The sequence below is a fragment of the Mercenaria mercenaria genome, chromosome 4 (genome assembly GCF_021730395.1).
Source record: "Mercenaria mercenaria strain notata chromosome 4, MADL_Memer_1, whole genome shotgun sequence".
Taxonomy (NCBI): domain Eukaryota; kingdom Metazoa; phylum Mollusca; class Bivalvia; order Venerida; family Veneridae; genus Mercenaria; species Mercenaria mercenaria.
In genome coordinates this window covers 73,552,964-73,578,217 of record NC_069364.1, presented here as the reverse complement: position 1 = coordinate 73,578,217, position 25,254 = coordinate 73,552,964, and positions in this window count along the sequence as shown.

The following is a 25,254-nucleotide window of genomic DNA, read 5'->3' as shown; positions in this document are numbered from 1 at the left end:
TGTAAATAAAAGTAATCCCCTCCAAGTGAATCTCTTACACACGTAATGGAAACAAAAAGGCATGGCATGTAACACACAAAAATGCTTCTGTATAAATATATAAAAAGCAAACCTTAAGAACCAAAAACGGACATACTCAATGCCTTTGCAGAAGACAGAGCAACAAGAGAAACACCATTAAGGGCCCAACGAAACATACCGGAAGACAGGTATCAAAACAATTCAGTCCTAGTGGGATTTAAAAACTGCTTAATCATAGAGTCCTCCCCCTCTTCCGTCAGACACAATCAAAGAGGGAAGCGTAGTGTCCAACTGTAAAAGGGTTGAACACTAAACATGCGGTATGCCTCAAAACAGTTGGGTCGTAACATCTTTTAATAAAACGTTTTATAATTTTACCAAATGCAGTTGGAAAATTACCATGACCCAATATCTTACGAAGTTTGTAAAAACAAAACAAAGAAAAATATCAAACAGGGAGTGCCACGCACCAAAAGCGACCACATCACCATAAAAAACGGGTTTTGAAATACCTTCTCGCAGAAGTGTCTTTAAATTACTATTGAATTTTAAAACTAAATCAGACTTACGATAGTAAAATTTAGCAAAACATTTACGCAATTTATATTAACGGTAGCCTTATGTTTACTTTGTTATTTGAAAATTTAATTGAAGCTTAAATTCCAAGTAAGACGTTCGATGGAAAGAATGTATTGGTCCATCTTCTCTTGTATTTATTGGGCTGAATGTTTGTCCAAGTAAGATCCTCTTTTCGCATCTGCTTTTCTAATAGATGTACTAAGCGACTGGTTTCTATTAAATACAGCTTCTTTATTCCAGATCAAGAAGTGCTCTGAGGATGTCTGTCCGTACTGTACCTTATACCCACCTAGATTGCCAGATGATGTATTCCAGGAAGTGACATTCGTACCAGATGACATGGTGAATGAACTTGGTGAATATATCGTCTTTGAGAAACTGTTTGGCACAGACACTTCAGACAAATACCGTCCAAGTCTGAAGTCCAAACCCCAGGCTACTGACAGGGATAAACAGTTCAAAAGCTAATTGGTTGGACGTAAGTTATTTTACTTCTGCACTTTAGACTCGGCGATATATGACCATTTTGTGTCGATTCGCCGTAAAACCCAACTCACTCACTCACTGCACTTTAGTATAAAACATCTAGAACTTGAGTCGGGTGTTCTCCTCTTTTGTTCATTGGACATTTGAACAAACATTTGAAGGTAAAATTAAAGCACAACAGTACTAGCAGTCTGCCCGGTCAGCTCAGTAAGAAAGGCATCGGAGTGTTCGTCCAAACCTATCAATCAACTACCGCAAGGTTTTTTTATTTCACGCGTTTCGAAGTATAGCGTGAAATATTTGTCTGAACGCGGAACGCTTTACAAAGGGTGATAATTGATACTGGTCAGTATGGATTTTGCACGGGGTTTTTCAGTAAAGCGTACATGTATGTACATATAAATAGATGTGTAATCAGATACTGGTCATTCTACCAGACGACTCCGAACAAGTTAAATTTGTTAGATAACACGTGGTAGCCGGATAAAATGGAGGAGGAAAATGCCATGCTTTCGCGCTTAGAGACAATGATAAACAGCAAATTTGAGGCTTTTGAGAAAAGGATTAGTGATAACCAGAAGGAATTATCACAGTCACAGATTTCAGTGATTCAAGAAAATCTTCATGATAATTACGTATTTAAGAAAAAGGGACATGAACAACAGTACAAAGTTAATTCGCAAGTTATAGACAAATTGAGTAGAGCAGAGGGTTTTGTAAAAGAGGCGAGCAGAGATTCTTCAAACGAGGCCGCAGATAATGCCATCAGCAAAATTACCGAAGGTATTGATATTCTTCAGCATCGTCAAAAATGTATTAAGCTCGCTGATTCATCGGAACACGGTTGGAAAGTAGTACACGAATACGAAGCTCACCCACTGGCAGACGATTCCGATGACGAGAAAAAGATATACAGAGCCCAAATGCAGGCAGAACGTAAAGTTCAGCGGGAGAGACGTACGAGGAGCAGACGTTACGTTCCCTACACAAACCCCGGTAACCAGTCCAGCGGTACAGCGTCCATATCAACGAGACCACAGACGCAGTCGGCAAACAGGAAACCAGGTTCTTGTTTCCGGTGCGGCAAGCCAGGCCACTGGAGGGTTGATTGTCGTGTGGCGCAGACTGAGTCTCAGTCGGACAAGAATGTACAGATAAGTACTTTTGTTAGTTCTTTTAGCTGTAAAGATTTGAACTCCGGGGAGAGAGAAAATGATTTTCTGCTAAGTTCAAAATTGTCTGAAAATACCAAAATATTAAACAAAAATTGTAAGTCTGAGTTAGCGCAGACGAAAAATGCAGAATCTCCTGTTGGTAGACTGAAGTCTTCTTTCAAACACTGGCAAGATGCCGGTGCAGGGGAGTATATTTTAGACATAATTCAGAACGGTTACAAGTTACCTTTCCAGAAGGTGTCCAGTTCTATAGAATTAAACAATAATAAATCAGCCCGTGATAATGCATCATTCGTTTCAAAAGAAATTCAAAGTTTATTATCAAAAGGCTGTATTCGAGAAGTATCAGCACCGCCAAAGGTGATAAATCCACTTACTGTAGCAATCAATCGTTCAGGCAAGAAAAGGCTCGTTTTGGACTGTAGGCACTTGAATTTAGATTTGTTTAAGTATAGATGTTGTTTTGAAAATCATTCGGTAGCCAGAGACATATTTTCAAAAGGAGACTTTTTATTCAGTTTTGACATAAAGGGGGCTTATCATCATATAATGATTTTCCCCGAGCATACGACGTATCTCGGATTTGCTTGGCTGGAAAACGGTGTGAAACGTTATTACGTTTTTCAAGTTTTACCATTTGGAATTTCTACTGCCGGATTTATATTTACAAAAATTTTAAGAATCTGTGTTAAAAAATGGAGGGAAATTGGGTTCAAAATCGTATTATTCCTAGACGATGGTTTGGGAGGAGCAAGTACTTTTGAAACAGCCTTCACTACTGCAAAATTCATAAGGCAAGATTTACTTAATTTCGGGTTTTTATTAGCAGAAGACAAATGTCACTGGTTACCGTGTTTATATGCGGTTTGGTTGGGCTATGAATGGTACATGTTGGATGGTATCCTAAAAGTGACCGAAGATAGAATCTGTCGTACTGAAAAGTTGCTTGATGACTTGATTAACCAAATTGGTAACGGTTCAGTTCTTGTGCCCGTGAGAAAAATAGCTTGTTTGATAGGCCAGCTCATTTCTATGCAGAGTGCTATCGGTGATACGGTTAGGTTACGTTCAAGGTCACTGTATGATTGTGTAGCTTCCAGATCAGGCTGGAACGCCCCAGTTCAGGTTAGTTCTATCGCCTTATGTGAAATAATGTTTTGGAAAGATAATTTGAGAAAACTGAACATGAATGATTTAGAAACAAAATCTGTTAATCGGGCATACGTCACTGTTGACGCCAGTGAAGCTAGATATGTAGATTATGCTAACGTCTTTGTTGACGCCAGTGGAGCTGGATTTGGTGGTTTTATCGAAGAAAGCGAGAATAGCGAAGTAACCGGAAGTTGGTTAGGTTCCGAAAGTATTTTGAGTTCCACATGGAGAGAATTAGAGTCTGTTTACCGCGTGATGAAAAGTCATGTTACAAATTTGCAGGATAAAAAAGTAATTGTACATTCAGATAACAAAAATGCAACCTCAGTTTTACGAATCGGCAGTAATAAGCCGTATTTGCAAGATGTTTCATTAAAAGTGAACGAATTCTGTTCAGAAAATAACATTTCTTTATTTCCTAGGTGGTTGCCAAGGGCAGATAACTCTGAGGCAGATTACCTTAGTCGATGTTCAGACAGTGACGACTGGTCCATTTTAGATTCTATATTCAGGGCGTTAGACGAAAAATGGGGACCACACTCTGTAGATCGTTTCGCTTGTCATTACAACGCAAAATGCAGTAATTTTAATTCTAGTTACTGGTGTCCTGACACAACGGGCGTTGATGCATTTAAGCAAATTTGGTCTGAAGAGAACAACTGGATTGTTCCTCCGCCTAGATTGATTTTGAAGTGTATTCGTAAGATATTAGCCGACAGATGTCACTGTACAATTGTTCAATTCAATTCAATTCAATTTATTTCGATCATGGCATATTACATGCATGTGATCATGACAACACAAGTAACAAAATATAACAGTCAAGAAACAGTTACATAAACATATGAACAGTATGCTCTTACATAATAAGATAATGTAGTTAATTGTTACAAGTATCAGATTTGAAAATATTTTGCCTAACATTACAGTTACTAAATTATCTAAATCAAAAGAAATTTTACATGGAGGATGAATCTATCGAAAAGCAGCCAAAATAATTTTGCAAAATAAAGCTAGTTTAGTAAGTTTTGGTCTATTATTATTGTTCATGAGTTCCTCAAACTTGTAAACATTAGGGTGAATTCTGTAATAAGCTGCAATGTATTTCTTTCTGTCATCATTAAAAAAATTACATTCAAATAAGTAATGAAACTCATCCCCTAGAGAATTGGAATTACACAAATGACAGAGTCTCTGATTTTGTTCAATATCCATATATTGCCCTTTTTCAATTGGCAATTTGTGATTAGTAGTTCGAAATTTGCACAAAATAAAAGCTAAACTACTAGGAAGTAAATCAAGGTATTCTTCAAAACAACGGTTTGTCTTAAATAATCTGTATGTCAAACATTTAGAAGAGTTAAAAACATTGCTATTCCAATTCTGCAAAAACTGATCATACAACCTTGACTTCACTAAAGATTTGAAGTGAATAGTGTCATTTACAGATTGATTTATAAAATACTCAGATAATCCTAATTCATCTAGACATTTTTCAATAGAAGATATCCATGGTGACTTGATAATATTATTAGAATGTAAACTATAAACAGTGTTATATAAATGTAGTTCCTCAGTGGAAGTCTGCGCCATACTGGCCAGAATTATTTCCGGGCGGAAGTCAAGCTATATTTATTAAAGACTGTGTTTATTTTCAGCCTGGAAAGTTGACAAAAAGAGGAAAAGGTAGAAACGGGATTTTTGACGGCAGACAATTATTGTTTGGCTTTGTTGTTGTAAGAATTGAATAACTTGTGAAACAGAAATTGTTTTTATCCTTCAGGTTTGAGCTTGCAGCAATGCATTGCCAGTGAAGTCGAGAAGACTGGATTATCAGACAGATCTTTTGATGACCTTACCCATAAAATGGCCGGATTTTTAGTGAACTCTAAGAGTGACAATACAGTTAAGAAGTACTTTCATTATTTTCAAAAATGGGAACATTTCGCAAGTTCAAAAGGAGGTCAGTCTATACCTGCCTCTCCAATTATTGTGTGTCTATATTTGACAGATCTTTTGGATAAAATTTTTTCAGATAATGTTATTTCATCGACAGTATATAGCATTAAGTGGGCACATTCATTGAGAAATCTTACTGATCCAACAGACAATTTATTTGTGAAGAATTTATTAGATTCTGCGAAACGTATTTCTCACAGAGCTGTAAATAAAAAGGATCCTGTTTCTTCACAGTTGTTGATAGAGCTTTGTAGCAAACATGTAAATACGAGAGATGTTCTTGTTCTCAGAGATTTGTGCATGATTCTTTTAGGTTTTTCAGCCTTTTTAAGGTACGACAAAATCAGGAATCTTCATTGTAATGATGTAAAGTTTCATGAAGATCATTTCAGTTTATTTATTCGCAAAAGCAAAACTGACCAATATCGTTTCGGTAACGAAGTTGTCGTTTCAAAAGGTTCTACCTCAGCATGTCCGTTTGCAATGCTTCAGCGTTATTTAGATGTGTCTGGTCAAACTTCTGATAGTGAACAGTTTTTGTTTAGACCTTGTTTCAGGTCGCATGGCAAAAGCCGTCTCATATATAAAAACAAACCTCTGAGTTATACAAGGGCCAGGGAAACTATAGTTTCCAGACTTAAAGAAAACACAGCTGCTGGAGATTTAAATTTAAGTTTGCATTCACTTCGTGCAGGTGGCGCTTCAGCAGCTGCAAATTCCGGTGTAAATGAACGCTGTTGGAAAAGACACGGTAGGTGGAAAAGCGAAAACAGTAAGGACGGATATGTCGCTGATTCTTTAGAGAGTAGACTCGCAGTTTCTAAACAGTTATTTTTATAACAACACCAGCCCGCTCTTTTCGAATTCTACACTCACGTCTGGTCATGCATATGGTGTTGTTTGTGTTTTATTAGTGTAGTACAGACTTTTTATTTCACGCGTTTCGAAGTATAGCGTGAAATATTTGTCTGAACGCGGAACGCTTTACAAAGGGTGATAATTGATATTGGTCAGTATGGATTTTGCACGGGGTTTTTCAGTAAAGCGTACATGTATGTACATATAAATAGATGTGTAATCAGATACTGGTCATTCTACCAGACGACTCCGAACAAGTTAAATTTGTTTCAAAAATTTAAGGGGGAAGATCTAATGTTAGTTATTAAAATACATGGCGGCAAAATTTTTGCATATTTTTTAAAACATCATTTTCCGTAGAATAAAGGCTTATGTACTTTGCAAAGAAAATATGACTTTGTTTGATTTGATCTATATTAAGTTTCAGTTTTCATATTCAATGTATTGTGATTTTTTCTTTCTTTTCAAATACGAAGTACATTTCAAAAGACATTTTTGTACACTTAAACGTCATCTATTAAATGGCGAAGTAAAAATATGTGTATATTAAGTCTTCTTGATATTTAACATTTTGATCTATATTTAGTTTCAGTTTTCATATTCAATGCATTGTGTAAATTTTTACAAATATGAAATACGTTTCAAGGACATGTTTGCTTATTCCAAGGTCATCTAATGACGAAGTAAATATTAATACATGAAGTCATCTTGACATTTATTATTTTGTTTTACTAGTATTCTATAAATTCAGTATTTGAGCAAATGATGTAAAATCTCACTTTAACTGATTTATAATATTATTATGATATCATACGTCTACATACGCATTATGAATGGGGTCCAACATTCAGTGATCTGACATTTGACAAAAGGACACAGGTTTCTCAGAGAAATTTCATAAAAAAAAAAAAAAAAAAAAAAAAAAAAAATGTTTTGATCTCTGTGTTTTTCCTGGGCGAGTCAGTTCGCGACAGCGTGCCTTCGGATTAAATCAGATATTGGCTATGATTTTTACGCACTAGTTTTGTTTCTTCATCTAGTTTTGAAGGCAAGAGACGTATGGTATTATCTGTGTGACCAAAAAAAAAAAATGTTTCATTTTGTGATGTATTGTAATTATCCGGCTGCTTACATTGCCTTAATAAACACTCACGTCTGGTCATGCATATGGTGTTGTTTGTGTTTTATTAGTGTAGTACAGACCCGTTTATTCTGATGGGAGATTGGGTTTTTGGATTGTTCTGATAGCAATGCTAGAGGTCAAATTATTGAAACATTTATTGAAAGAAATTCTCTCTGCTTACTGAATGATAAATCCAAAACATACCTACATCCTGCTACAGGACACTCACACTTAAAACAGGTAATTATTCCGTATTTTACTGAAGATTTGAAAAGTTTTAGTATTGAATGTGTAAGATCATACCTTAACTATATCCATGTCAAATATCTACAAGTATCTCATATGATCTGAATAACTGAAAAAAATACGTTTTTTGTCGCGAAAATGTAGATATTTTAAGGCGATGGTATATATTTTCACGATTAACGGTATTGTTTCGGATTATATTAGGACATTTTTGTTAGGAAAATGAAAAACAGTCATTCTTTGTATTAGCCATTGCTTTCATTTCACAAAAGCTGGAGGCACAGTAACATTAGATCGATTTTTTCGAAGACCGTGTGTAGAAAAAAGATACCTCTGACGATGTACCATGATACCATCCTCGTTGTTTCTGTCAATCCGGCGGATACCGTCCTCGTTATTGAAATGAGCATTACATTGACACAGACCCCTTTTCTAAAATTTAGTGATAATATGCAATGACCAGCCAAGATAAAGATAAAACTTTGTTCTTTTATACCCTACAGCTACTGGAAGCAGCTTATCCGAAGAAAAACTTCTAACATATTTTTTTTTCAAATTTGCTATCAATATCCATCTACATAGACACATTCTTATGTGTATTTTCAATTGAATTGCGACTTGAGGAGGCTGCGCTTTTGGTGCGTGGCATTCCCTGTTTGGTATTTTTCTTTGTTTTTTTTCGTACGTTTTGTCTTGTTATTTAAGTTGTTATGGGGTACAAAATGTTTACAACAAAGACAAAAGTAAATTTGTTCAGACATTCTATGATTTTTGTCAAATGTTTTATTGCGATCGACCCATGTTCAATCTAACTAAAGTGCATTTCTTATTACGCTACGCTTAGTATCTGAGAACGAGCTATTGATAGCCTCGTTCTGACGACCCTTTCGCTAGCCAATCAGAACTTAACTTACAACATTTTGCAAATCTACTTACAACATTTTGCAAATCTGTAGTTAGCCTTAATTTTTGATATTTACTATTCTTATGTCAATATGTGTCAGATAGTTGGTTAGCTTAGTCGGTAGGCCACTTGCTCTGTAAGCGAGGGGTCCCGGGTTCGACCCCTGGATTCACTGCACATTTTTCTTACTCTTTGATATTCAAACAAGTCGTCTGATTGGTTCAAATAAAAATAGATTTGCGAAAATAAAAATAGCAATATTGGAAATCCAAAATATACAGAAGACGAATGTGAATGGGTCGTTTTCAGATCTATCTTCGTTTAGAAGATAAAGTACTTTATTCAGATTGGACCCATGTTTAGCTTCGTTTTGAGGAATAAAGCCAGTAATTTGGTCGAAAATGTGCTTCATTTCAACTTTGAGTAGTCCTAAAAAGTCAGTAGTAAACAGATCCTTATTTCCCCATTTTATTCTGCGAAAATTCGTATAGAACAAGTGCTTTAATCACACCTTTTACTGCTGGAATACATTATGCACGAAATGAAACGAAAGTAGGGGTTTATTGTGCGGACAAGAGCATAATTATTATATGCGCCATTTTAGGGTAGCAAACTACAACTGACTGGCATTTTACTGGGAACTATTCCGCTCCCTCTTTATTTTCATCGTTACTTTAACTTATGATTGAACTTTCATGAAAAATATGTCTTCGAAAAAGTGATGTTCTATTAAGATAGGTAAAGTGGACATGAAGTTGTCTTTTTTAAATGAAATAAAGAAGGATTTGAATTACCATCTTTCAATCTATAAATCCATTTTCGATTTCTCCCAAAAAAGGAACAAGTCTAAACAGTCAGTTAAGGATATTTTCGTTTAGAAAAACAAATGTGAAAAGGGTCTATTAGATACTGTAGTTATAATTAAGTTTTCTTTTTAATTTTACTCCTCAGAGCATACTGTAGAATATGCAAATTTTTATATTTTTATCTGTAAAATAATTCTAGAAAATCACCAAATACTTAAGTGAAAATATCTACAAAGGTAAATACTTTTAACTAAGATACATTAGTTTAATTTTTTAATTAGATTGTAGAGTCATGTTCTAACAATTTATATTAAATACTGTCTATGACTGATTCCTGGAGTTCTGACTAGTAATTGCGTGGAAAGAAGAGACTGTGCTGTGAACGTCGCAGTCAAATTCCGTTGACGGGATTCGAAACTTGGACCCGCGGGTACTAAGAAACTTTATGGATACTAACTCCGGATGTTAACAACACTCAAAAACTGAAACAAAACATATTGTAAAAAAGAAAAAGGGTAAACTCCACAGGTCGCTTAACACGACAAAAACGAAAATGTTGCAGGCTCGGTTTGATTAAGCCTGTTCATGGACGGTAGCGGAAATGCATGCTACAAGCAGTGTTTATAGGATAATAAAATACAACAATATCTCAAACAAAAGTAATCTTTATGATAAGTACAAGTTATTGGTATCACGAATTTGATTCCTTCTTTTCAGGGAACATGTATGTTTGCTATTACTGTAGTTTTCAATGCAATGCATTGTCGGTGCGTCGAAACGTTTGGTCGTTTTCATAATGAGACCGAATGAGAAAAAGAAGAACTTCAAGAAGACAAGATGATATAATGTGTAGAATAGAGGGTGGGTGTGAGGGAAGATTTAATGTTAGTGAAATACTGCTAACAGGGTCCACTCTCACTTCTTTACATCTTTGAAGTTAACATTACATTCTTATCAAATAGATCTACTTAAGGTCGGGTTTCACATTTCCGGTTCTTATTTCCAGATCCTCAAAGCAATTACCTTCAGTTGCGTTCATTTAGTGTACCGTATGCGGAAGCAATCGCTACGGGGAGTTTTATAAATGTTCATTGTCAGAGGTACTATCAAAAACAGCGACAGGATGCATATAATTGAAATTTTATCAACAAAAATAACTTGCAGGTACATGATGCATACGTTTTCTAGTTGAGTATGTATAGTTCTACCAAGGAGAGTGGCAAATTCAGTTATCTCAACTTCAAACAAAGAAAAATGCGTCTCAAAACGTCAGAATACATGAATTTTGTTACATTTCTTCAAATTTTATAATCGTATCAATATTATTGAGGACTGATATTTTCACCAGTGCGAATTAATGCATTGCCTCGGAAGAATCTGTCTTTAAAATTATTTAACATTCTTAAATATGTGTCATACGTTGACATTGTTTTTATATACCCTAAATAACCTACATGTATATAAATCACACGAGGGCGGTATCGCTCACACGAGTAGGTACCCGAATAACCAGTGTGATAAAGCGTTTAATGACTTTACTTAATACAATTGGGAAATTGCCATGACCCAAAATCTTACGAAGTTTGTAAACCACATCCCAACAAAAAGCGGGTTTTGATATACCTTCTGGCATTAGTGTCTTTAAATTGCTATTGTATTTCAAAATCAAGTCTGAATTACGATAGTAAAATCTGGAAAAGTATTTACGTAATTTATAATAACGGTAGCCCTGTTGAAGAAGCTTATTTGTAATATATAAGATACGTTCATTGAAATCATTTTCTATGATTGCATTGAACATAAATGTGTTTCGAACATGATCAACTTTTTAATTATATTGCAGACGTTCTAAGACGTCCGTGATTGATTGAAAAGATTTGATTATAGAACCGACCGAAACATAAATCGGATTATTTGATGCATTGTTTAAAATTGAAGTTCGTGTTGACGATTTACTTTTTGGTATTATTACAATTGAATGTAGAAAATTCACGTATATTAACACAAATCCTGTCTGCGTTGAATGAAACTAAACAGCAGTTTCTATGTAGGGATAATACACGTTTTTTTGTGTGTATTAACGTCTGCAGAAGCCCGCGTGATTGTGACCGAGACAGAATACACAAAAAACGTGTATTGTCGCTATTCGTGCATAAAAACATTACCCGACGACTAAAATTAATGTATTGCTTTCATGTGATGACTTTACGATTCCGGTACATTTTCTAATTACCATTCTGTTGTTCTTGGAAACGGTAAACCTGTTTTAAATATATATAACCAGGGCCCAAAAATCAACAACATTACTAAAAGCTGATACTAAAGATTTTTACACGATTTTTTTATCTCTCGTTATTACAAACATGAAAGGACGAGATATGATAAGCTATGCGAAATGGCCCCATAAATAATTAGAATATGAAAACTCCATAATTGATATTTTAACTGTCTAAAACAAAATCAAAAAAGAAGATCATAATCGTTAAAACTATGACTTTAAAAAACTTCACAACCAAGTTATTTGTACGACTCAGACTTTTAAAGTACTTGAGGTCCGTGAGAAAATAAGGTTACTGAAATATACATTTCCAGAAAAAACCAGCTTGACACCCGGTCCGGCTCATATTGAATTTCCACTTTTTTCGAAATTTTTGGCCTCACTTTTCTTTGAAGGAAACAGGATAACGTGCTCATCTTTAAGCAACCGAGCATAAACAGATACGCGGGAGTTTTGTTCTAATCATGAAACTGATACCAAAAGTTGTTTTTATAAGAAAATTAAATGCTTAGAGCAGAGTTTAATGCAAAAGTGAAACTGAAACTAGATCTAGACATTTAGATGATCAGTTACATGTTTTAAATGAACTGTATTTAGGAATTACTGTATATTCAAGTTGATTTTGTTAAAGCAGCATTTTTAAAGAAAGAATAATTAAAGTTTTTAATTAAAGTTGTTTAAAAAGTTAGTTTGGGGCCTCCGTGGCCGAGTGGTTAAGATCGCTGACTTCAAATCACTTGCCCCTCATCGATGTGGGTTCGAGCCTCACTCGGGGCGTTGAATTCTTCATGTGAGGAAGCCATCCAGCTGGCTTACGGAAGGTCGGTGGTTCTACCCAGGTGCCCGCTCGTGATGAAATAATGCACGGAGGGGCACCTTGGGTCTTCCTCCAACATTAAAAGCTGGAAAGTCGCCATATGATCTATCATGTGTCGGTGCGATGTTAAATCCAAAAAAAAAAAAAAATTAAAAGTTAGTTGAACATGATTGTTTACGTAAATGTTATAGAGACAAGAAAGATATCTCATGCGCACCGCAACTAGTAGACACACGCAGATAGTTCTTTTATGTAAAAATTATGACGTAGTTTGACGCAATCGGTACGCACGACGGCTGAAATGAAGTTTTTTACCTGGTGTCAGTGGTATGCGAGATCGATTCCCAACAAATTCCGTAAAACTTTTTTTTTCTTTCAATAACGACAGAAAGTACTATTTTGATCATAGACATCATTGATTGTGAGTTGCAAACCATATTTATATTTTGTATTTTTAGCCGCGAGTTCAAATATTTTAAACCATTTAACCGCGTTATTCAGTGTATAATTAGTCAGTTATTTTTTTACTGTATGTCTGTGATAAAGTTATAAACATGTGATTTTATACATCTTTTTTTGGACGTATGAAAAACATCAATTTTAAAATAATCCGTTTCATCGCCGTACGAAGTTTCATAAATAAGCGTATGTTGAGTCAATTAATGTCACTGACGTGTCATTTCCGGTATGAAATATTTTATTTTATGAATAAAAGATAAAATCCCTATAACCATTTTTAAAGCACAATAGCTAAGCTATATTTGTGTTTAAAGAATATCTAAAATATCGAAAGACGCGTCATCTTATTATCGTAATTTGTTTGTAATAATTTATTGTAGGTCGATTGTGAATTGCTTTGTTTTACGTTTTAACGCCGTTTTTCAACAGTAACGGACAGTTAACTTAACCAGAGTTCCTTGATTCCGTACCAGTAAAAACCTGTTCTCCGCAAGTATTTGTCAACTTCCCCACATGATTCTGAGATGGAGGACAAATGATTTTAGTCACAGTACCCCTTATCAAATCGTCACGGAGAGGAAAAGCCTCGCCCGGGGATCGTATTCACGATCCTGCAAACTGTAAGTCTGAGGTCTCCTTATTGAACTTTTGAAACAAGTTGTACAACTTATATAAATCAATTTCGACATTTCATTCCTGATGAATTTATCATCATCTGGGTAGGAGCAGAGAAACCAGTTTCCCTTTTAATGACAAGCATCCAAGCAAGGGAGCTACTGGTAATACTTTTCATGTCTTTGGTATGACGGGGCCGGAGATCGAACCCAATCCCCCCCCCCCCTCCCCCCGCACTCGAAGCGGGCGCGCACTAGCTAGGCTCTCTGCTCTGTAAATGAATACGCTTTTGAATGAAGGCACATATACTGGTGTTGTGTTTTTTCTCTCTCTTTTCTAGGATAACAGTAATGATTTTTAAAAAACCGAGGAATGTATATACATGTAGTTAGAAGGTATCACACAGGGGACATGGATGTTATTGTCAGACTAAAACGTGCGCACGTATTAGTTACTGCGTGTTCATGTAATATCCATTACTTGCTCACGTAATAAGAATTACGTTACGTGCGCACGTATTAGTATTAAACATCTGCGCACCTATAAGTATAAAAAATACCTCTGCGCACATATGACTCGGTATGATGGAAAGCTTACTCACGGGTACTAAACAGTGCCTGCGGTACCGCCTGTGCCGACGAGGATTGAAGGCACTTCGCTTCCTGTACCGCAGGTACTTCGTCAATGTTTACTAAACGAGCGAGGTCGGTGAGTGATTTTTGTCATTTTTGTCATTTTGTTACTGCATGAAGCATTTTTTCAAAAATCGGGGAATGTAGCGGGGTGTAGATGTATCTTACCTACATATCTATGCTAAAATTTGTGGCAAATGGTCAATTTCCTAGAAACGTAAGGACAAATAAGTTGGGAATGAAACGTGATTTTTTCACATCAGTGACTGTTTAGACTCATTTCTTTTCGCTGACCCAAACGATGTCGTCTCTGCCGTCGTAAATTACATTTATAAATGACATGTGAGTTGCTAAAACATAAAATGTGTCCAAAAAATTCCGAATTTGAACGTTATGCCAATTTTGGAAAAGTGCCGCAGGCATTTCGACGATGCCGCAGCCCCTTCGAGGTGCCGCAGGCACTTCAAAAAGTTTCATAAATTTGGCCCATAACTAACCAAATCTCCAATAACTCGCATTCGCACGATTATATTTTATATTCACTAACATCAAATAGTATAGCAATCGGTTTATCTTCGCGGGTAATCTTAAACTCTAGTACGCGATTGTTACGGTCAGTTGAAGCAAACTGTATTTCCCAAACATTATGCTTTTTGAAAATTGCCTTCTCTGTCCGCCCTAAGCTGCTCGATATGGGTTTTTTTTTCTCAAAGTTTTGTCTGCAGGAAGAAAATAGGTTTTACGTACATGTAAAAACTATTACATTTCTCCCGTTTGATCGTTTATGAGCTATACTTTTTAAGTTCTCCATTTTTCTGAAAATATTTTCACAATATTTTTTTTTGTAGATATGCTTCATATTTCCAGGAAACTTTAGGCTATTAAAATAACTATAGAAAATTTCGAAATATCAATATAGTTTCTGACTTTATACCGAAATAACTGTCTAGCTAGTAAATGTCAGCTGTCCACAATGGGCTCTTACACAAATGGTATTGCAATATTTACAGAAAACTTTTGACTATTGAGACTGTTATTAGCAAACTTCGCTTTATCACGATAATTTCTTGAAGTATCGCGACAACTACCTATCTATCTCGTGGCAGAAATATAGGTTATAATGCAGTAATTCGGTCAGAAATGTGCTTCCGTGACTTTCGAAAGATGTCCCTAATAAGTAGATCCTAATTTTTTTTTTCCATTTTTCGCGCATATGCGCGTAAATCGGGAGCCAAATGGGCATTATTTCACTCGTGGAATGATTGTTACATAAAATAGGACACTTTTCATGCTAATATTCGCATGTTTTCGAGTTGTTTACGTGAAAACGAAAGTAGGGTGTTTATCCTGCGGACCGTTTTCTGAAATGCGGCAATATGAGGGTACCTGACTTGCATTTCACTGCATACTATTCAACACCCCTTTTTTCTTTTCGTTTCCTTGAAGGAAATGTATGGATATCTTGTGGAAAATAGGTCTGCGATGGAGTGAAAATCTAGAAACTGTAACAAAATTATTCTGAAGTAGCTGAATTTTATATGAAATTTTTATTGGTTTATAGCCTATGCCACCATAATGGATGGATATTTAAAGCGTAACAAAGGTTTGGTCCCTTTTATTTTACAATACTATAAAGTCAATTTATTACAGTATCATGGGGGCATTTAGATTTTGCCCTTCTGTTTCTCTGTTTTTCCATTTGTCTAGTTTCGGCCAAATTTATGTCCCGATACGTTTTGAAAGTGCCTGCGGCACCTCAAAGGGGCTGCGGCATCGTCGAAATGCCTGCGGCACTTTTCCAAAAGTGGCATAACGTTCAAATTCGGAATTTTCTGGACACATTTTATGTTTTAGCAACTCACATGTCATTTATAAATACAATTTACGACGGCGGAGACGACATCGACTTTGAGAAAAAAAACCCATATCGAGCAGCTTAGGGCGGACAGAGAAGGCAATTTTCAAAAAGCATAATGTTTGGGAAATACAGTTTGCTTCAACTGACCGTAACAATCGCGTACTAGAGTTTAAGATTACCCGCGAAGATAAACCGATTGCTATACTATTTGATGTTAGTGAATATAAAATATAATCGTGCGAATGCGAGTTATTGGAGATTTGGTTAGTTATGGGCCAAATTTATGAAACTTTTTGAAGTGCCTGCGGCACCTCGAAGGGGCTGCGGCATCGTCGAAATGCCTGCGGCACTTTTCCAAAATTGGCATAACGTTCAAATTCGGAATTTTTTGGACACATTTTATGTTTTAGCAACTCACATGTCATTTATAAATGTAATTTACGACGGCAGAGACGACATCGTTTGGGTCAGCGAAAAGAAATGAGTCTAAACAGTCACTGATGTGAAAAAATCACGTTTCATTCCCAACTTATTTGTCCTTACGTTTCTAGGAAATTGACCATTTGCCACAAATTTTAGCATAGATATGTAGGTAAGATACATCTACACCCCGCTACATTCCCCGATTTTTGAAAAAATGCTTCATGCAGTAACAAAATGACAAAAATGACAAAAATCACTCACCGATCTCGCTCGTTTTGTAAACATTGACGAAGTACCTGCGGTACAGGAAGCGAAGTGCCTTCAATCCTCGTCGGCACAGGCGGTACCGCAGGCACTGTTTAGTACCCGTGTTACTGTCGCGATCATTTATTACCTATTACGTGCGCAAATGTTTCTTAGACTAACTGAGCAACTTTGTTCGTTCTTTATCGCTGCAGCCGTTTCGTCTCGAATTTGTCTAGAAAGCTAAAATTGCCTTTCGATTCGAGCAAAGGAAAAGCGGTAATCCAGAGGAAAGCCGGGTCATCTGTTTCTCACTCTGCAACCATGACCTATTGCTATTTTGTAATCAATTTATACCTACCGCTCTAATGAATTCAGTGTTTAATACCATTACAATAAAATCAAATGTCTTCATGTGCGCATAAAAAATGTTACTACTTAGGTATATTCCAGGTCGTCTTGTAAACTGATTTTAATATAGACGCAATATATAATATAAATGCAACAATTGTAATTAGAATATAACATAATGGAGTAAAATCAAATAATTTTCTTTCATCTATTACCCTAAATCTTTTGCAGGAAATCGGAAGCATTTTACTGCACGTGCCTCATGTCACTCCTTCTGTAATGGTCTTACATACGCTAATGTATATTTCGTGCTTTTCATATCGATGTTATAGTTTCGTGTCAAAGGAAGCGTATTTGATTGAATCCAAGACATTAAGTTAAAAAAAGTACATAGATATGCTTCCATAGTTATTATACTGATCTAATTCGGTTCCGGCGACGTTTCTACGGGTATGTGTTTTAGTTATGTGGTAAGGATTTAATAATATTCATTTCTTATATAATTTATTCAAGTAAAATGAACATGTCGTTTTTTTTCAACTTACTTGATGAAAATATTTCATTACATAAGTAAAAGTCACCGAAAATATGAATCAAAGCCTTGAGATGTCTGGTGGTTGCGGGTCTTGGTAGATTTATTTTCTGTTTAAACACCAATCTACATGTATAAATATACATGAATGAAAAACAATACAAATGTGTCTCATATCTAAGATGAACTCTGACTGACCTAGCTTGTGATGTAACCATGGGTTGGAAAACCTTATCATTAATAGATCTTATATAATCTAAATAGTCAGTATGCATGGATACAGGTTGAATCAGATCTGCTTGTTCATTGATAATTCATCCGCATTGTTCATGAATGGGACTATTTTGTGTAGCACATGAACATCCTTTGGATGTAATTTGTCACCGATTCGGGTCATTGTGACCTTGAACTTTGACCTACAGATCTCGAAATCATTAGGGGTCATCTGCAGATGATGACCAACCTTCCTATCAACTTTCATGATCCTAGGCCTAAGGGTTCTTGAGTTATCATCCGGAAACGGATTGGTCTACATACAGACCGACTGACATCTGCAAAGCAATATACCCCTCCTTCTTCGAAGGGGGGCATAAAAATAGAAATCGGATATTAACAGCACGTAAATTGCCTTATTTGAACACGATTTTTCTCCCGTTAATACATGAGCGGACCCAGTGAAAAAAGTAGTTTTTATGCTAGAATACTCTTCCGAACCTCAAAAAATCAAGACTATGGCCACTCCCTATCTATATCTTAAATGAAATGGCAATTCATTTAATATTGAACTGCTGGATGGGTTTTTGGCAAAATACGGTGGATTTAAGGAAACATGCTTATTGACTTGAGTAAAGACTTAGTTTTCAATGCATCTGGTTATGAGTAAATTCAGAAGCTACTAATGAGTGAGTGAGTTGGGTTTTACGGCGAATCGACACAAAATGGTAATATATCTTCGAGGAATACTGCTAATAATAGTCAACAGATATGTTAAAGAAACTGAAATGAGAATACAATACTACTGCATTTGTATGATACTGGTGGACACTTCCTCCTCCATAAAATGACTTCTGTGTCCTCAGAATTGTAATTCCATGGTAAAACGTGATGATTTATAAGGATGTATGTAATAAGCCTAAAGAAATGTATTGAGAGACTTAAAGTCAGACACAATTACTTCAGATTTTCAGATTATGTTTCACTAACAGCTTTTCTTATGATTGCACACTATGCTACATAGGTTTGGCGTATTTGTAATGTGATGTGAAAAAGAATATACTAAAGCAAACAATTTGTTTCCCGACGGGATTGTCTGTACTAGACCAAAACATTAATGGATGCTGCAGATAATAGAATGTGCACGCGTTGACACAGGAAACACCTGTTTAAATAATAAATGTCTCAAATAGATGTTATTGTAAAATATGTAATTTGTCTGTTGTATTATGACCAAGTCTGTCCTCTGCAAGGCTGATAGTTATTTTGAAATATCTGGCACACATGTTCCCGATTATTAAACAATCTGTTGTAATATCATACCTAGCCTCAAAGTCATTATCACACTTGAAGGTCAAATGTAAACAGGATTTTGTATCTGGATAATAACTCAACGTATTGCATGCAAATCCCAAGCTTCTATTTATCTAAACAAACATTATTGATTGATCAATAACGCCGGTTACTTAGCACAGTCACCATGACAAAACAATACTTTACGTTATGACCCGTTAGTGTTTTTTTGTATATTGTACGGTCTATATTTCTTTTTGCAAGTGTATATTTGAATAACTTGGCATAAATGTTGAATTTACCGGACGTTGTGTTGTGTGCAATACGTATAGGATATAAGACGAAAACGATCCAATATGTAAAATACTAGATTGTCCGAAGCGCGCCAGCGCTGAGGACCCGTCCAGTACTTTACATACTGGATCGTTTGAGGCTTATATCTTACTTAAAACATTGTTTTTATGACATAACCAATAGAGAATTCTGTATAAACAACCATTGACGTAAAATATTCATAAATTAATTAGGTTTTTATTCACTTTACCGCATTTAATTACATTTGCTTTATGATTATGAAATACCCTGTACATCTTCATGACAATTTTTCGCACGTTTTTCTCATAATGCACGATTGCGTTTTTTTCGTGTTTCTCACCTTCGTAATATAAGACTTTCGTTAGCTCGGGATTATCTTGATGCTTTTAATTGTGTTAACGCATGCACGGAATAAGCAGTAGTATTCTCACGAGTGGCGGCGGGAGGACATTTTGGAAACAAGAGGGCCATGATGACCCTGTATCGCTCACCTGAGTACCAATGCTCAAAATGATATGATCAAGTTTTGACTTAGAGCACATAGGCATACACATTAAATATCATCAGGATAAACCTTTTCTTGTAACAGTCCCTTTTGACCTAGTCAGGGCCAATTTCCATACCAAGTTTGAGGGTCCTAGGCTCAAATGCTGCATTTTTGTACTAACATGACTATTCCTTACCCTGGAAGACTTAAATAGCATTTAAAACCAATCTCATTAGATGCTACTGAGATATATTCGTTTACATAAAATAAAGGGAGGTTATTTGTCATAAATTCAGTCAAAAGTTATCTACCCTGATTGTCCGAGTCCATCTGATGGCACAAATGACATTTCAAATCAGTATCTTCATTGGTTACTGAGATACACCCATTTTAATTTGAAACGAAGGGAGGTAATCTGACATAAAATCAGTCCACAGCTATCTACCCTGATTGCCTCAGTCCAACTAAAGACAATAATGAAATTTCAAATGAGTTCTATAAATATTTACCGAGATAAATCCATTTTAATTAAAATCAGGGGAGGTAATCATGCATTGGTATATGCATGTAGAAGATACTGAGTACAAGCCTATACAACAATATATTAGTAAAGTATTCATATCGATAAATATTCATTCAAGAGTTATCTAATATGACTATTTCTTACCACGAAAGACATAAATAACGTTTCAAACCAATCTCATTAGAAGCTGCTAAGGTGTATGCTAAGGTGTATTCATTTAGAGAAAAAATAAAGGGAGGTAATTTGTCATAAATTCAGTCAATATGTATCTTCACTGATTGTCCAAGTCCATCTGTTGACATAAATGAAATTTCAGAACAGTATCTTCATTAGTTATGGAGATATACCCATTTTAATTTGAAATAAAGGGAGGTAATTTGACATAAAATCAGTCCATAGTCATCTACCCTGATTGTCTCAGTCCAGCTAATGACAATAATGAAATTTCAAATAAGTCCTATAAGTACCTACTGATATAAATCCATTTTGATTACAATCAGGGGAGGTAATCAGATATAAAATAACTCTGGAACCTACGATTGGATCTGACAGATTCGTCATGGAATCCAAGATTTATTGTTGTTGAAGACATTTTGGAAGTTTGTATTAAATCAAACCATAAATGAAGTCTCTATATGGCTGCAAAAGCCAAAATAGCAAATTTTGGACCTTTAAGGGGCCATAACTCTGGAACCCATGATGCAATCTGGCAAGTTCAAGAAAGGAACCAAGACCTTGTGGTGATACAAGCTGTGTGTAAGTTTGGTTAAAATCAAATTATAAATGAAGCCTGCTATTGTGCAGACAAGGTCAAAATAGCTAATTTTGGCCCTTTCAGGGGCCATAACTCTAGAACCCATTAAGGGATCTGGCCAGATCAAGAAAAGAACCGAGATCTTATGATGGCACAAGTTGTGTGCAAGTTTGGTTAAATTCAAATGATAAATGAAGCTGCTATTGTGCAGACAAGGTCAAAATAGCTAATTCTGGCCCTTTCAGGGGCCATCACTCTGGAACGCATAATGGAATCTGGCCAAATCAAGAAAGGAACCAAGATCTTATGGTGATACAAGTTGTGTGCAAGATTGGTTAAAAAAAATCATAAATGAAGCTGCTGTTATGCAGACAAAGTCAAAATAGCTAATTATGGCCCTTTCAGGGGCCTAGAACCCATAACGGAATCTGGCTAGTTAGAGAAAGGAACCAAGATATTATGGCGGTACAAGTTGTGTGCAAGTCTGGTTAAAATCACATAATAAATAAAGCTGCTATTGTGCAGACAAGGTCAAAATAGCTAATTTTGGCCCTTTCAAGGGCCATAACTCTGGAACCCATTATTGGATCTGGCCGGTGCAAGAAAGGAACCGAGATCTTTTGGTGACACAAGTTTTATGCAAGTTTGATTAAATACAAATTATAAATGAAGCTGCTATTGTGCAGACAAGGTCAAAATAGCTAATTCTGGCCCTTTCAGGGGCCATCTTTCTTGAACCCATACTGGGATCTGGCCGGTTCAAGAAAGGAACAGAGATCTTATGGTGATACAAGTTGTGTGCAAGTTTGGTTAAAATAAAATCATAAATGAAACCACTATCGTGCAGACAAGAAATTGTTGATGCACGCACGAACGGACTGACGACGGACGAATGGTGATCACAAAAGCTCACCTTGTCACTATGTGACAGGTGAGCTAATAAAAACTGGATTTATTTTAATTCATGGCAAGGGTAAAGTGCTTCTGTTCTTTTAATTCAAGCTTGTGCAAGGAAACTTTCTAGGTGTTAAAATTTACAAGGGTATGGCGGATAAGGAAAAGCGTTGTTGGAATCGAACAGCTGGAGAAAATGACTGCTGCATGTGCACTGAATATGAGAAAATGGGCGATTTGTTTACATGCCTGGCAATATAGTGTCGTTGTGATATATTAGTCCAATGACAGTTTTTGTTGGGTTGTACATAAATCTGCCCGAAAATCTTCAAATAGTGCAAGAAGACTTGCAGAACACACACTTTTTATACTGTGAAATCATTTAATTTCGTGGTTTTGGTCAATACGGCAATTTCGTGGGGATATGAATTCGTGGATTTCAACTTTTGTACATAAAATGAATGGAAATTTACTTGTTCGTTGGGATTAAATTTCGTGGATTGACTCAACCACGAAAATTAGTCATCCACGAATATTAATGATTTCACAGTATATTCTGGGATACAGATACTGGTAAGTAAAAACCATTTTAAACTTGTGATATTTTCGTTCCTGTTAACTGGATAATACACGGCGCATAGCGCAGATAAATTCGGAAAATGTGGGTTGTGACATAACAAAATATGGGCTATGTATGAGGATGCAATTATTCACTTAACATTCGTAAATCGTAAATTGTTACTATTATTTTTATGCTCCTCAAAGAGCGAACATAGTTGCCACTTTGTCCGTCCTTCCCTCTGTAGTATAATTTGAAAAGTATTAACGGCATTTTATTGAAATTTCACATAGTTATAGAGGCCATTGAGACAAAGAGCATTGTCAAAGAGCCATAACCCATTTGAATCATCTCCCTTTTTATACAAATAAGGCTTGTTCGGAGCATTACTTTCACAAAGTATTAACGGCATTTCATTGACACTTGACAAAAATGATAGAGGCCTTTGATGGGAATTGCAGTGTCAAAGAACCATAACTCTACCTTACCAAGTTTTTGAATTATCTCCCTCAAGCACATGCATCGAGGAGCATCATTCGGTTTTACCGATTCCTTGTTGCGACTGAAATACTTTTAAAAAGGTAGTTAAACGTAAAACAAGCACTACCGAATTATTATGGTTGATTTGTACTGTATTTAATGTTTTAGTTTCAAAGTTAATACAAGCAGTAGTTAACCGTTTTGTTAAATTTAGAGGACTTGAGACTGTATGACTAGTACGCCCTCCCTCGTCTCGAAATCCAGGAATTTACTACAGTACAGCCTCAAAGAACTATCATAATTGGTCTTATAAAGCTGCTTTTAAGCAGAAAGGAATAAATTCTTGCACAATTTTTAAAACTGGAAACGTAAACAATATTGAAGAAATTGTTGCTCTAGCAAGTTGTCGTTTAGTGAGTAAGACTACGTCGACGCATGCAAAAAAAAAGGTATAAAGTTATTTTTAAAATTTTGCGATTTTGTCCGTATTTATTAGGCATCTATACATAAAACTTAGTTTTGATATTAATTTTCCTTTTTATTATCAGTACTGTGTTATAATATTGGACTGCTTTCATTTGGTTACACTATTTTTATATGGAATTCACTATTGCTAAATATTGGACTTCACGAGTACATTGATTCTGTATATTAATCGTTTTTCTCGTGCAGTCCAATATTAAATAAACAGTCCAACATAATATTGGACTCCAGGTGGGAGATACTGTACCGAGTCCCATTGAAAGCAGTCCAATATTAACAAGCGCTCGTCGAACACGAAATGCCCCCCTTGATGCATTTAGTAATTGCACAAGGAACAGAAATTACATGCTCACTGTAAACAAAAGTTCTACCATTCTGGTTTAATCTGACCTTGACCTTTGACCTAACAAGAGATTACAATGTGATCTTGGCGCCATCCACCGAGCCATTTTTGAATGTTCCAAATTTCAAGACTAGCTCAAGGTCAAAATCAAGGTCAAATTTCATTTCGGTACAAAACAATGTGGTCCAAATTTGAAGCTTGCTGAAAAGTGAAAGTAGATCATAGATCATTTCAGTCAGATTCATTTCGGTAGACAGAATATGATGTCTCAAATTGGACTGTAGCTTGAAAAGTGATAGGTAATGAAATCAGTCAATTTCAATTCAGACACAAAAATATGCATGCGGTCCAAATTTGAACTGTAGCTTCAGAAATGTGAAAGTAGGTCATAGGTCAATCTCAAGATCAAAGTTCATTTCGTAAACAAAACTATGCATGTGTTCCCAAATTTGAAGCTGAGCTTGAGAAATGTGAAAGTAGGTCACTAGGTCAAATTCAAGTCAAATTTATTTAACACAAACTATGCAAGTGTCCAAATTTGAAGCTGTACCTTGAGAAATGTGAAAGTAGGTCACTAGGTCAAATCAAGTCAAATTCATTTCAGACACAAAACTATGCATTGTGGTTCAAATTTGAAGCTGTAGCTTGAGAAAATGTCAGATCAAAGTCAGAGTCTCAACTAGCATGTTTCAAATCTAAGAGTGAATTAAATTTGTCAGTTTTATCGAACACAAAAATGCATGGTCAATTGAAGCTGTACTTCAGAATGTGAATATCACTGGTCAATCAAGATCAAGTCATTCAGACAAATATGTTGGGGTAAATTGAAGCTGTAGTTTGAGAAATGTGAAAGTAGGTCACTAGATCTAAATCAAGGTTAAATTTTGTTTTGGAACAAAAACCTTTGCATGTGGGCCAAATTTGAAGCCTGTACCTTCAAAAATGTGAAAGTAGGTCACTAGGTCAATAACAAGGTCAAAGTTTGTTTCAGCACACATGTGATCCAAATTTGAAGGCTGTAGCTAAAAATGTGCGGAAAATGTGTGGGATTTTTTCGGGTGGAGAAATCACCATCGTTTTGTACGCCGTTGCTCGCTCGTGATGCGTAAACGGTTTGGAACTGGGTTTTGAAGTAAGGTTTTTCTGAAAGATTAATCTCTTGCCGGAAAGGCGGCCAATCATTGATAAGGAAATATTGTTTTGAAAAAAAATACGGACCTGGTAGCAATGCACGTGTGAAACTGTTCATATCTACCTTGTAGATGGCTCATTGTCACAGGAGCAAATTTTTTTCAAAATTGCTTTTTGTCATTTTTTTCCTAAGAAAACATTATAATTGTAATAAATGTAAGTGCATATGGCCCATGGACCCATACTGTATCCTAGGAACGTT